Source organism: Schistocerca piceifrons, chromosome 10, assembly GCF_021461385.2.
Source record: "Schistocerca piceifrons isolate TAMUIC-IGC-003096 chromosome 10, iqSchPice1.1, whole genome shotgun sequence".
Classification (NCBI taxonomy): Eukaryota; Metazoa; Arthropoda; class Insecta; order Orthoptera; family Acrididae; genus Schistocerca; species Schistocerca piceifrons.
Genome location: NC_060147.1, coordinates 128,595,519 through 128,608,880, shown reverse-complemented (window position 1 = coordinate 128,608,880; position 13,362 = coordinate 128,595,519). Strand labels below are relative to the sequence as shown.

The 13,362-nt window shown below is 43.0% G+C and overlaps 1 non-coding gene across 1 annotated transcript; it reads left to right on the top strand.

Annotated features, from left to right (window-relative positions):
* Window positions 1-224: 224 nt before the first annotated feature.
* Trnat-ugu lies at window positions 225-299 on the top strand. The gene has a single exon. It is a non-coding gene; the product is annotated as a tRNA-Thr (tRNA).
* The last annotated feature ends 13,063 nt before the right edge of the window (window positions 300-13,362 follow it).

Below are 13,362 nucleotides of genomic sequence, written 5' to 3'. Positions count from 1 at the left end.
TGCAGGGACTTATGCGTTGCACGTATATATAGTTAAAGGCTACCCAGCCATTGACCTTCGTCTGTGGGAATGCGCACAGGTTGCCCAAACTCTTAGGGGAATCGCCAAAGCGTACGCGAGTAATGAGTGAGTGGGCTCGTATGTCGAATGATGGACGGTTGGGAATGGGAGTCTTATGGGAGGCGTGCAAGGGATAAGTCCCTGCAGTCGCGCTATTCATCTGTGCCCTAGGTGGCTCAGATGGATAGAGCATCTGCCATGTAAGCAGGAGACCCCGGGTTCGAGTCCCGGTCGGGGCACACATTTTCAGCTGTCCACATCGAGGTTTAACAACAACACCTGTCGGCAGCTGAGGTTGTCAGGTTGTTGTTGTTGTTGTGGTCTTCAGTCCTGAGACTGGTTTGATGCAGCTCTCCATGCTACTCTATCCTGTGCAAGCTTTTTCATCTCCCAGTACCTATTGCAACCTACATCCTTCTGAATCTGCTTAGTGTATTCATCTCTTGGTCTCCCTCTACGATTTTTACCCTCCACGCTGCCCTCCAATACTAAATTGGTGATCCCTTGATGCCTCAGAACATGTCCTACCAACCGATCCCTTCTTCTGGTCAAGTTGTGCCACAAACTTCTCTTCTCCCCAATCCTATTCAATACTTCCTCATTAGTTATGTGATCTACCCATCTAATCTTCAGCATTCTTCTGTAGCACCACATTTCGAAAGCTTCTATTCTCTTCTTGTCCAAACTATTTATCGTCCATGTTTCACTTCCATACATGGCTACACTCCATACAAATACTTTCAGAAATGACTTCCTGCCACTTAAATCAATACTGGATGTTAACAAATTTCTCTTCTTCAGAAACGCTTTCCTTGCCATTGCCAGCCTACATTTTATATCCTCTCTACTTCGACCATCATCAGTTATTTTGCTCCCCAAATAGCAAAACTCCTTTACTACTTTAAGTGCCTCATTTCCTAATCTAATTCCCTCAGCATCACCCGACTTAATTAGACTACATTCCATTATCCTTGTTTTGCTTTTGTTGATGTTCATCTTATATCCTCCTTTCAAGACACTGTCCATTCCATTCAACTGCTCTTCCAAGTCCTTTGCTGTCTCTGACAGAATTACAATGTCATCGGCGAACCTCAAAGTTTTTATTTCTTCTCCATGAATTTTAATACCTACCCCGAATTTTTCTTTTGTTTCCTTTACTGCTTGCTCAATATACAGATTGAACAACATCGGGGAGAGGCTACAACCCTGTCTTACTCCCTTCCCAACCACTGCTTCCCTTTCATGTCCCTCGAGTCTTATAACTGCCATCTGGTTTCTGTACAAATTGTAAATAGCCTTTCGCTCCCTGTATTTTACCCCTGCCACCTTCAGAATTTGAAAGAGAGTATTCCAGTCAACATTGTCAAAAGCTTTCTCTAAGTCTACAAATGCTAGAAACGTAGGTTTGCCTTTCCTTAATCTTTCTTCTAAGATAAGTCGTAAGGTCAGTATTGCCTCACGTGTTCCAGTGTTTCTACGGAATCCAAACTGATCTTCCCCGAGGTTGGCTTCTACTAGTTTTTCCATTCGTCTGTAAAGAATTCGTGTTAGTATTTTGCAGCTGTGGCTTATTAAACTGATTGTTCGGTAATTTTCACATCTGTCAACACCTGCTTTCTTTGGGATTGGAATTATTATATTCTTCTTGAAGTCTGAGGGTATTTCGCCTGTTTCATACATCTTGCTCACCAGATGGTAGAGTTTTGTCAGGACTGGCTCTCCCACGGCCGTCAGTAGTTCCAATGGAATATTGTCTACTCCGGGGGCCTTGTTTCGACTCAGGTCTTTCAGTGCTCTGTCAAACTCTTCACGCAGTATCGTATCTCCCATTTCATCTTCATCTACATCCTCTTCCATTTCCATAATATTGTCCTCAAGTACATCGCCCTTGTATAGACCCTCTATATACTCCTTCCACCTTTCTGCTTTCCCTTCTTTGCTTAGAACTGGGTTTCCATCTGAGCTCTTGATATTCATACAAGTCGTTCTCTTATCTCCAAGGGTCTCTTTAATTTTCCTGTAGGCGGTATCTATCTTACCCCTAGTGAGATAGGCCGCTACATCCTTACATTTGTCCTCTAGCCATCCCTGTTTAGCCATTTTGCACTTCCTGTCGATCTCGTTTTTGAGACGTTTGTATTCCTTTTTGCCTGTTTCACTTACCGCATTTTTATATTTTCTCCTTTCATCAATTAAATTCAATATTTCTTCTGTTACCCAAGGATTTCTACTAGCCCTCGTCTTTTTACCTACTTGATCCTCTGCTGCCTTCACTACTTCATCCCTCAAAGCTACCCATTCTTCTTCTACTGTATTTATTTCCCCTATTCCTGTCAATTGCTCCCTTATGCTCTCCCTGAATCTCTGTACAACCTCTGGTTTTTTCAGTTTATCCAGCTCCCATCTCCTTAAATTCCCACCTTTTTGCAGTTTCTTCAGTTTTAATCTACAGGTCATAACCAATAGATTGTGGTCAGAGTCCACATCTGCCCCTGGAAATGTCTTACAATTTAAAACCTGGTTCCTAAATCTCTGTCTTACCATTATATAATCTATCTGATACCTTTTAGTATCTCCAGGGTTCTTCCATGTATACAACCTTCTTTCATGATTCTTAAACCAAGTGTTAGTTATGATTATGTTGTGCTCTGTGCAAAATTCTACCAGGCGGCTTCCTCTTTCATTTCTGTCCCCCAATCCATATTCACCTACTATGTTTCCTTCTCTCCCTTTTCCTACACTCGAATTCCAGTCACCCATGACTATTAAATTTTCGTCTCCCTTCACAATCTGAATAATTTCTTTTATTTCATCATAGATTTCTTCAATTTCTTCGTCATCTGCAGAGCTAGTTGGCATATAAACTTGTACTACCGTAGTAGGTGTGGGCTTCGTATCTATCTTGGCCACAATAATGCGTTCACTATGCTGTTTGTAGTAGCTTACCCGCATTCCTATTTTCCTATTCATTATTAAACCTACTCCTGCATTACCCCTATTTGATTTTGTGTTTATAACCCTGTAGTCACCTGACCAGAAGTCTTGTTCCTCCTGCCACCGAACTTCACTAATTCCCACTATATCTAACTTCAACCTATCCATTTCCCTTTTTAAATTTTCTAACCTACCTGCCCGATTAAGGGATCTGACATTCCACGCTCCGATCCGTAGAACGCCAGTTTTCTTTCTCCTGATAACGACATCCTCTTGAGTAGTCCCCGCCCGGAGATCCGAATGGGGGACTATTTTACCTCCGGAATATTTTACCCAAGAGGACGCTATCATCATGTAATCATACAGTAAAGCTGCATGCCCTCGGGAAAAATTACGGCTGTAGTTTCCCCTTGCTTTCAGCCGTTCGCAGTACCAGCACAGCAAGGCCGTTTTGGTTATTGTTACAAGGCCAGATCAGTCAATCATCCAGACTGTTGCCCTTGCAACTACTGAAAAGGCTGCTGCCCCTCTTCAGGAATCACACGTTTGTCTGGCCTCTCAACAGATACCCCTCCGTTGTGGTTGCACCTACGGTACGGCTATCTGTATCGCTGAGGCACGCAAGCCTCCCCACCATCGGCAAGGTCCATGGTTCATGGGAGCAGGAGACCCCGGGTTCGAGTCCCGGTCGGGGCACACATTTTCAGCTGTCCACATCGAGGTTTAACAACAACACCTGTCGGCAGCTGAGGTTGTCAGGTAGTCATCATTTATTCCAGGGAAAAGCTGCACGGTCATCAACAGTAACTGTTCTTTCGAAAACGAGTTACTGTCTTCGTATATATATTAAAACATGAGTAACAACGGTGTGGTGTGAGGAGACTGACTGTGTGGCAACTAGTCTCGCTGCCATGTAAACGTAATGTAGGGCGCGCCACAAGCGGGCCACTAGTAACGTGAGCAAAACAATTTTGTATATTTCACGTTTTCTGAAGTAAATCACACGTGTAGCCAATATAGCTTTTAACGAAAATTAATTTTACAAATTACTGAGTAACATTTATAAATGAGCTTCAAACGGGATAAAATAGTACAAAGTTCACTAAGTATTTACGTAGGACAGGTAGAACCAGAGTTAAATACGACTGAATTACATACGTAATGAAGAACAATAGTTCATTATATGATCAATTTTTCTTGTCAGCCCTCTAAAACTTCAGATGTTAAATTCATCAAAAGTATCAATGCAAAGTTAAAGCACAATGGCGCCTTAGTTACTAAATCTGACAAAGGCAGTGCTATAATTGTCTCTAGTGAGAATGAATATATCTCTAAACCTTAGAAATTTTCGAGGATAATAATGTATCTGAAATAAAGGAGGACCCTATTCCCGGTCTACAAACAGAAATTAAATGTGCTGTAAATGAGGATAGACATTTGCTAAAGCCCTTTCAAAAGAAACAGCTGATAAACATGAACCCCCAGACTCCCAAACTTCGTTCTCAATTCAAAGTACATAAAATAAACCACACTATCCGTCCAACAGTAAACAGTATTAGTAGCGGATATCACGATTTAGCCAGGTTCCTTCACGACAAGATTAAAAAATCATACGTATTTCAGAATAATTATTCAATAACGAATAGCCAATCACTGATTAATAATATAAAAAATTTGGAATGTAATCAGGAGACAAAGTTATAATCGTTCGACGTTACTATCCTTTACACTATTGTACCGGTCCTGTATACAGTAGAAATTGTTGAGAATAGCCTTCGTACCTATAAAAAAGATATAACAGACGAACAGATTACTGATCTCGTACGTTTGTTGTCATTGGTAGTAAAATGTAACTACTTCGAGTTTAATGGCAAACTGTATAAACAACTTGACGGCCTAGCAATGGGCAATCCGCTAGCGGGAATTTTAGCTGACAATTTCATCAATTCGCTCGAAGACAAATTCTTCAGTAGGTACGACTCCACAGAATTAGGTATTTTATCCTATTCGCGATACGTAGATGACCTTTTGATTATATACAATGGCACTAATGAAGGAGTAGATTAACTGTTCAATTTGTTCATTAACCTCCATGAAAAATTAGTTTCACGTGTGAGTTACAAAATGAACGCCGCGAATTAATTTCCTAGATCTGAAGTTGGCGATAATAGACAATAAAATAATTTTTGATATTTTTCGAAAACCCACGAGTACTGATCATACCGTACCTGCAGACTCGACACACCCTCAATCTCAGAAGAAAGCTTTCTTTCATTCAGCAATTCACCGTGCCGTGGTTACTCCGTTATCACGAGAAAAACTGCAGAAAGAAATTGATGCAATTAAGACAATAGCATTTAATAACGGCTATGAACCCTCACTAGTGGAAAACATCCTCAAGGAAAAAGCTAGAGAAAGAGTCACCACTTTAGGTACTGGTCAAACTAATAATAATGATAAAAAGTACACCTCAATACCCTTTTTAGATAACATATCGTATGGGATTCAGCGTCTGTTAACTAAAAAATACGGCTGCAAGGTTGCTTCCTCTACACACAATAATTTACAAAAAAATTTAATTCGCAATCTAAAAGCTTCAAACGAACCTTTACATGGCTCAGGGGTATACAAAATTTCCTGTAACACATGTCCAGCATTATATATTGGACAGACAAGCAGAGCTTTCAACGTAAGATACAAAGAACATCTTTTAGGCAAAAAAGGCACTAATGTGCACAATTCAACATTTGCAGAACATCTTTTCATAACTGGGCATAACCCTGAAGAATTAAACGAAATGACAATTCTGCATAGAGAAAAGAAAGAGAGAAAACTTGATATCTTGGAAGAACTTGCAATTTTCAGGCACACACCAAATAAAGATGACATGCTGAATGAACAAATACAGTTCAAAAATAGAAATTTCTTTAATGCTTTTACACCAGTGCTCTCAGTTTTATGATACTTTTAATCCAGGTTCTCTCCTCCTTTTCAGAAACATTATTTTACCTCTGTTAAGTTACGCCCATTACCATATGACCTCTGTGCCCTAGTCATGCAAGCTTTCCTTTCAAATTTTGTGTCATATAATGAACTGTTGTTCTTCATTAGTCGTATTTGATTCTACCTGTGCTACGTAAATACGTAGCGAACTTTGTACTATTTTATACCGTTTGAAGCTCATTTATAAATGTTACTCAATAATTTGTAAAATTAATTTTCGTTAAAAGCTATATTGGCTATACGTGTGATTTACTTCAGAAAATGTGCAATATACAAAATTGTTTTGCTCACGTTACTAGTGGCCCGCTTGTGGTGCGCCCTACATTACGTTTACTTGGCAGCGTGACTAGATACCACACAATCAGTCTCCTCACACCACACCGCTGTTACTTATGTTTTAATGTTTGATCTTTTGAAGAACATTATGTTTTATATTTTAATGTGTGACTTGAGCAACTCAGCTGTTAAATCAGTGTACATGTTTGACGATATGTTCTTCATGTAATTACCTTACCTTCTGATGAAGTCACCCTTAGAGGTGACGAAACGTGGTCAAGGTATATAGAAAACCTATGCAACCGGCTGGCTGAGTTTTACATATTTTTCAAATTTGTGTATACGGTTGCTGCAAACGTCAGCCATGTTCAAAGTTGTACGCTTCTTACCCGCCCATGTATCAAAGGCTGTCTCAAAGTACAAAGACATCAGAAAGAAGATCCTAAACACAGGTATAGCCATCTCGTTTAATAAAAAGTGTGAGAAAATGGGACTGCTACCGAGCTACATAAAATCCTTTCTTAACATCAAGCAATGTACGAAGGAACCCAAGATGTTCAAAACTTTAGTGCAGAAAATCATTTCAGACAGAAGTAACGCTTTACATAAAAAGAAAGGAAGTTTAAATGAAGAAGCATATTATCTGTTGCGTTTACAATTTAATTTTCAAATAGATGAATTTTGGATCTCTGACTGGCTAAACTATTGTAAGAATGTAATATCAGCTAGACACGAAAAGAAACTAGGTAAATTAACAAGTTTTTATTTATGGTGTCATTCCATTTACTGTGTGGAACTGTATATACTGTGTTTTGTCAAAGTTTAATGAGAGCCCATTTGCAGAGAACCAATTAATGATTTTCTGAAAAACATCGTTTACAATTTCATCAGTTAATTCTTGTCTGTTGGGTGTGATAGCTATACTTGTCTCATCGGCAAAAAGTACCAGCTTTGCGTCTTCGTGAATACAGAATGGCAAGTCATTAATAAATATTAAGAATAGCAGAGGGCCGAAGACCGAACCTTGCGGCACCTCATTAGCGCTTAAGGCATATATTCTAACCACTGCTGTGGTGGCAAAAAGGAAGGGCTTCTGTCCCTCAGGTAGTGTACTGCAGCGTCGGCTGTTGCTGTACCGAACCCACCTGGCTCCGCTTCACCATGCCGGTTGGCCACAGTTTGCTTTGCGGCTGGCTGTGTTGCAACTCACTTCCACTCTGGCGTACTTTCGAGCCAGCTTGGTCAATATCCTTTATTTAATATTGTTGGCCAAAGGTGGACACAAAAATATGAAAACATAGATAATTTTCCAGAATGAGACTTTCACTCTGCAGCAGAGTGTGCGGCGATATGAAATTTCCTCGCAGATTAAAACTGTGTGCCGCACCGGAACTCGGGACCTTTGCCTTTCGCGGGCAAGTGTTCTACGATCTGAGCTACCCAAGCACGACTCACGACCTTCTGTAAGGTTTGGAAGGTAGGAGGCGAAGTACTGGCAGAAGTAAAGCTGTGAGGACGGGGCGTGAGTCGTGCTTGGGTAGCTCAGTTGGTAGAGCACTTGCCCGCGAAAGGCAAAGGTCCCGAGTTCGAGTCTCTGTCCGGCATACAATTTTAATCTGCCAGGAAGTTTCAGAGATAATTTTTATTTCACTCCACTCTGGCCCAGACTTGAGCCACAGATGTGAAATGATGCAGTCGTGTCTCACAGTACTGCCAAATATTATTCATCCAGATAAAGACAAGAGGTACCTCATTTATCATTATTTTTTCTTCCTTTCTATCGTGGCAATTACTGCGCACTGTGTGGCGGTCACCTTTCATCTCAGTAATATTTTCTTCCTTGCTGTCTAGCAGACAAGGCTTAGACTCTTGAATGTGCACTGCAGCTTGTGAGTTCTGTAAATCAACTAGCACAAATCCTCGCGTTAGTTTAGAAATTCCGAAGGAATTTTATGTTCAGCTACAACGCTATAAAATATAGATGTGGACTAGATGAGCAAAAGTATCTGGCCAGCTGTTAGTGAGCCGGCCGGTGTAGCCGAGCGGTTCTAGGCGCTTCAGTCTGGAACTGCGCGACCGCTACGGTCACAGGTTCGAATCCTGTCTCGGGCATGGATGTGTGTGGTGTCCTTAGGTTAGTTAGGTTTAAGTAGTTCTAAGTTCTAGGCGACTGATGACCTCCGGTGTCCCGTAGTGCTCAGAGCCATTTTTGAGTTGTTAGTGGGCTCTAACATAGGGAGTATCCACACTTTGGCTTTATGTGGTCTCGAACTCTGATGGCGGAACTTTCAGTGATATGTTTGAATGTCTGTGGAGGAATGGCAGCCCGTTCTACCTCGAGAGTCGTAACCAGGGAAGGTAATAAGTCGGACACTGGGGTCTGGAACGAAGTCGAGGTTCTCTTTCCAAAGATGTTCCATTTGGCTCAGGTCCCATTTGTGGGCATGTGAGCGCAATTCAGAAATCTTATTATTCATAAATCATTTCCTCGCAGATGCTCCTCTGTGAAAGGGTCCTTTGTCATACCTATACAGTCAATCAGCATATCCGAACCGTTACTATAGGTCTCTGTAAGTATATCTTTACACAGAATGTTTGCACTTTTTCGGCTGTTCATTATACACGTCAAATCAAAACACTTTCAGCCGCCAGAATTTTTTGCTTTATTTTTTTCCTGCTATCAGTTTCAGCATTACACTTCACTATATTCCGCCCAACTCAACGACGTGTAGGAAAAGTCGCACTTGTTTCGCAATCAAAACAGAGGTCAGCGTACTGTCCCTAGTATCCGCAGACATTTTAACGAAGTGATGTGTTCGATCGCCATTTGCAGATTGTTTATTTTTGTCCATCTACAGGACGCAGTACCCGACGCTGTGAAATGTGTTCACATTTATCCGCATTGAGCGTTTTCTTTTGGGGAAACAGGAAGAGCACCAAGAAACACATCCCCGCACCATAACACCACTTCTCCGTGCTTTACTGTTGACACAACACATGATGACAGTTGAAGTCGTCCTTCCTCCAGGCTTTCGCCAAACGTAGACCTTTCTATCGGAGTACCACAGGTTGTAGTGTAACTCATTTCCAGTCATCCACTGTTTAATACCGTTGCTGTTTGGACCACCTCAATTGTCGAGTTGTACTGACTGCAAAAATACATGGCTTATGACGAGCTGCTTGAGCATTGTACCCGATTCCTTTTAACTCCCTGCCGGCCGGTGTGGCCGAGCGGTTCTAGGCGCTACATTCTGGAACCGCGCGACTGCTACGGTCGCAGGTTCGAATCCTGCCTCGGGCGTGGATGTGTGTGGTGTCCTTAGTTAGGTTTAAGTAGTTCTAAGTTCTAGGGGACTGATGAGCTCAGAAGTTAAGTTCCACGGTGCTCAGAGCCTTTGTACCATTTTGAACATGTTCTACGAGAAGAGGGAACTATCCCTAACAGAGTATTTCTACACCAGCCAACTGGTAGACGTCCAAGAGGTCGTCCGTGAACGAGGTGGGGAGTCGGGGTATCAGTGAACCTGGAAGAAGCAGAGGCAACAGCCGGCACTGAAGATGCCTGAGATAGAAGTAAATGAGCAAGCATATGTAATAAATCTCTGTGATGTTACAACTATTTTGACGTGATTCGTGCACTTGCTACGTTGAATTATTTCATTATGTTCTATGTACGTCTTGTATTTGTAAATTTTTGTCTTCTGCCATGAGCCTAAATGGCCTTTGAATGTGCAATAAATGATGATGAAATATTGTTATCGGTGTATCTGATAATATTCTTTTAATCGGGGTACTTTCCTTTGCCTTTTTTAAGTAAAACATCGGCAGGTGTGATAATCAAATAACTACATAAACTGAAGGGCCCAACAAACTGGTACACCCACCTAAGGCCCCTGCAAGCACACACAGGTGCCGCAACACGACGTGGCGTGGACTCGACTAATGTCTAAAGTAGTACTGGAGGGAAGTGACACCGTGAATCCGTAAGAGTATGAGGGGATGGAGATCTCCTCTGAACAGCACGTTGCAAGGCGTCCCAGATATGCTCAATAATGTTCATGTCTCTGGAGTTTGGTGGCCAACGGGTGTGTTTAAACTCGGAAGAGCGTTCCTGGAGCACTCTGTAACAATTCTGAGCGTGTGGGGTGTCGCATTGTCCTGCTGGAATTGCCCAAGTCCGTCCGAATGCACAATGGATACGTTTGGATACAGGTGGTCAGACTGGATGCTTACGTACGTGTCACCTGTCAGAGTCGTTTCTGGACGTATCAGACGTCCCATATGACTCCAACTGCACACGCCCCACATCATTATAGAACCTCCACCAACTTGAACAGTCCCCTGCTGACATGCACGGTCCATGGACTCATGACGTTGCGTGCATATCCGCACACGTCCATCCGCTCGATACAATTTGAAACGAGACTCGTCCGACCAGGCGACATGTTTCCAGTCATCAACAGTCCAAAGTCAGTGTTGGCGGGTACAGGCGAGGCGTAAAGCTTTGTGTCGTGCAATCATCGACGGTACACGAGTGGGCCTTCGGCTCCGAAACCCCATATCGAAGATGTTTCGTTGAATGGTTCGCATGCTGATACTCGCTGATGACCCAGCATTGAAATTGGCAGCAATTTGCGTAAGGGTTGCACTTCTGTCACGTCGAACGATTCTCTTCAATCGTCGTCGGTCCCCTTCTTGCAGGATCTTTTTCCGGCCGCAGCGATGTCGGAGATTTGATGTTTTGCCGGATTCCTGACGTTCACGGTACACTCGAGAAATGGTCGTAGGGGAAAAACCCCACTTCATCGCTACCTCGTTGATGCTGTGTCCCGACGCTCGTGCGCCTGCCACAACACCACGTTCAAAATCGCTTTAATCTTGATAACCTGCCATTGTGACAGCAGTGACCGATCTAACAATTACGCCAGACACATGTTGTCTTATATGGGCGTTGCCGACCGCAGCCCCGTATTTTGCCTGTTATCTGTGTATTTTAATACCCATGACTAAACCAGTATTTTTGGCGCTTCAGTGTATTATACCGTGCTGACAATTATTTTCATCGGGATACATGGTACAATAATACACCTAGAGTACAGGGTGTCCGAAAAGACTTTCCCTGATTACATAAATTGATAACTCAGGCTAGAAGTAAGATACAAATATGAAACTTGCGTCGAACTGTTTACAACTATCAATTTTTTGTTTCTGTTTTAGGTTCGCAGTACGTAAGTAGTGGATGAGGTGCAGTGCCCACGAAGCCATGTTAACCAAGTAGGAGAAGGCTTAGTGTGTCCTGTGGTACCATGAGACACGATCACCAACCACACTGCAGACACACTTCCAGACAACATTTGGAAGGAATCCACCTGATGTCAAGAGCATTAAAGCCTGGTATGAGAAGTTCAAGAACACAGGATCGGTTGCTGACCTTCCGAGGTCTGGTCGACCACGAACCTCAGCAGACTGGGTGGAACCTGCAAGATAGTCTTTTCTGCGAAGTCTGAAGAAATCGGTGCGCAGGGCCCCACGTGAATTACAGATGCCAAAAAGCTCTCTCCATGACATGTTACACAAACGAGTATTGTTCGTGCATACAAAGTGCAAATCGTTCAGGCCTTGTTGCCCAATGACAGTACTCGTCGATATGGCTTTGCGGTCGAAATGCTAACGCGTATTGAGGACGATGATGATTATCTCAGACGAGTTGCCTTTTCCGGCGAAGCGACCTTTTTTGTCAGTGGAGTAGTGAATCGCCATAATGTGTGCATTTGGGGTTCAAAAAACCCTGGCGAGGTCATGGAGTGCACCAGAGGCAGTCCAAAGGTGAATGTTTGGTGCACGCTATTGCACGATCGAATTATCGGGCCATTCTTCTTCGCTGAGGCTGCCATCACATCTGCAGCGTATCTGCAAATGTTGCTACTGTATGCTGTTCCTCAGCTGCTTCAGTATCACCCCGATGTCTTGTCTTCTTTTTATGGGGTTATGTCAAGGACGAGGTCTACCGAGCACGTGTACCAGATCTTGAAACCCTGCGGCAACGGATAACCACAGTCGTTGAATCGATCCCTCCAGTGATGTTGGCTAATGTGTGGACGGAAATTGAATATCGCCTAGATGTGCTACGTGCTACCAAGGGTGCTCATGTGGAAGTTTACTGATGTGTGAAAAAAACTTTGATAGTTTGTAAACAATTAGACACCAGTCTCATATTTGTATATTAGTTCTAGCCTGAGTTATCAATTTAATCAGGGAAAGACTTTTCGGACACCCTGTACATTAATGCTACTCCTAACTGATTATCTATTTGCGAGCGTTCTCGCAATCAGTCCGATGAAGCTAATCAAAGAAGCAAACAAAATTCAAATATTTCTCGCACCATACACAACACAGGAAGGAAATCTCGCCGCACTGACATGTTTTCTGGTGTACACTGAGGTGAGAAAAGTCTTGGGATACTTCCTAACATATTGTCGGACCTCCTTCTTCCAGCGCAGTGCAGCAGTTAGACGTGGCGTGGCCTCAACAAGTAGTTGGCAGTCCCCAACAGATATATTGAACCATGCTGCTGCTATGGGCGACCCTATTTGCGTAAGTGTTGCCGGTGCAAGATTTCGTGCGCGAACTTACCTCTAGACTGTGAATTTTGCGTAGAATGCATGTCGGGCGATCTGGGTGTCCGAAGTCATTTGCTCAAAGTGTCCAGAATGTTCTTCAAACCATTCGCGAACAATTGTGGCCAGGTGACGTGGCGCAAAATTTCATCGTTGTTTGGGGACATGAAGTCTATGAATGGCTGCAAATGGTCTCCAAGCAGCTGAACATAACCATTTCCAGTCAACGATCGGTCCCATGTGGACACAGCCCACATCAGTATGGAGCCAACACAAACTTGCACAGTGCCTTGTTGGCAACCTGGGTCCACGGATTCGTGGGACCTGCGCCGACACTCGAACCTCACAGTCAACTCTTACGTACTGAAACTGGGACGCACCTGACCAGGTAACGGTTTTCCAGTCGTCTGAGGTCCAACTGATAAGGTCAACGAGCCCAGGAGAGGCGCTGCAGTGGACGTCGAGCTGTTAG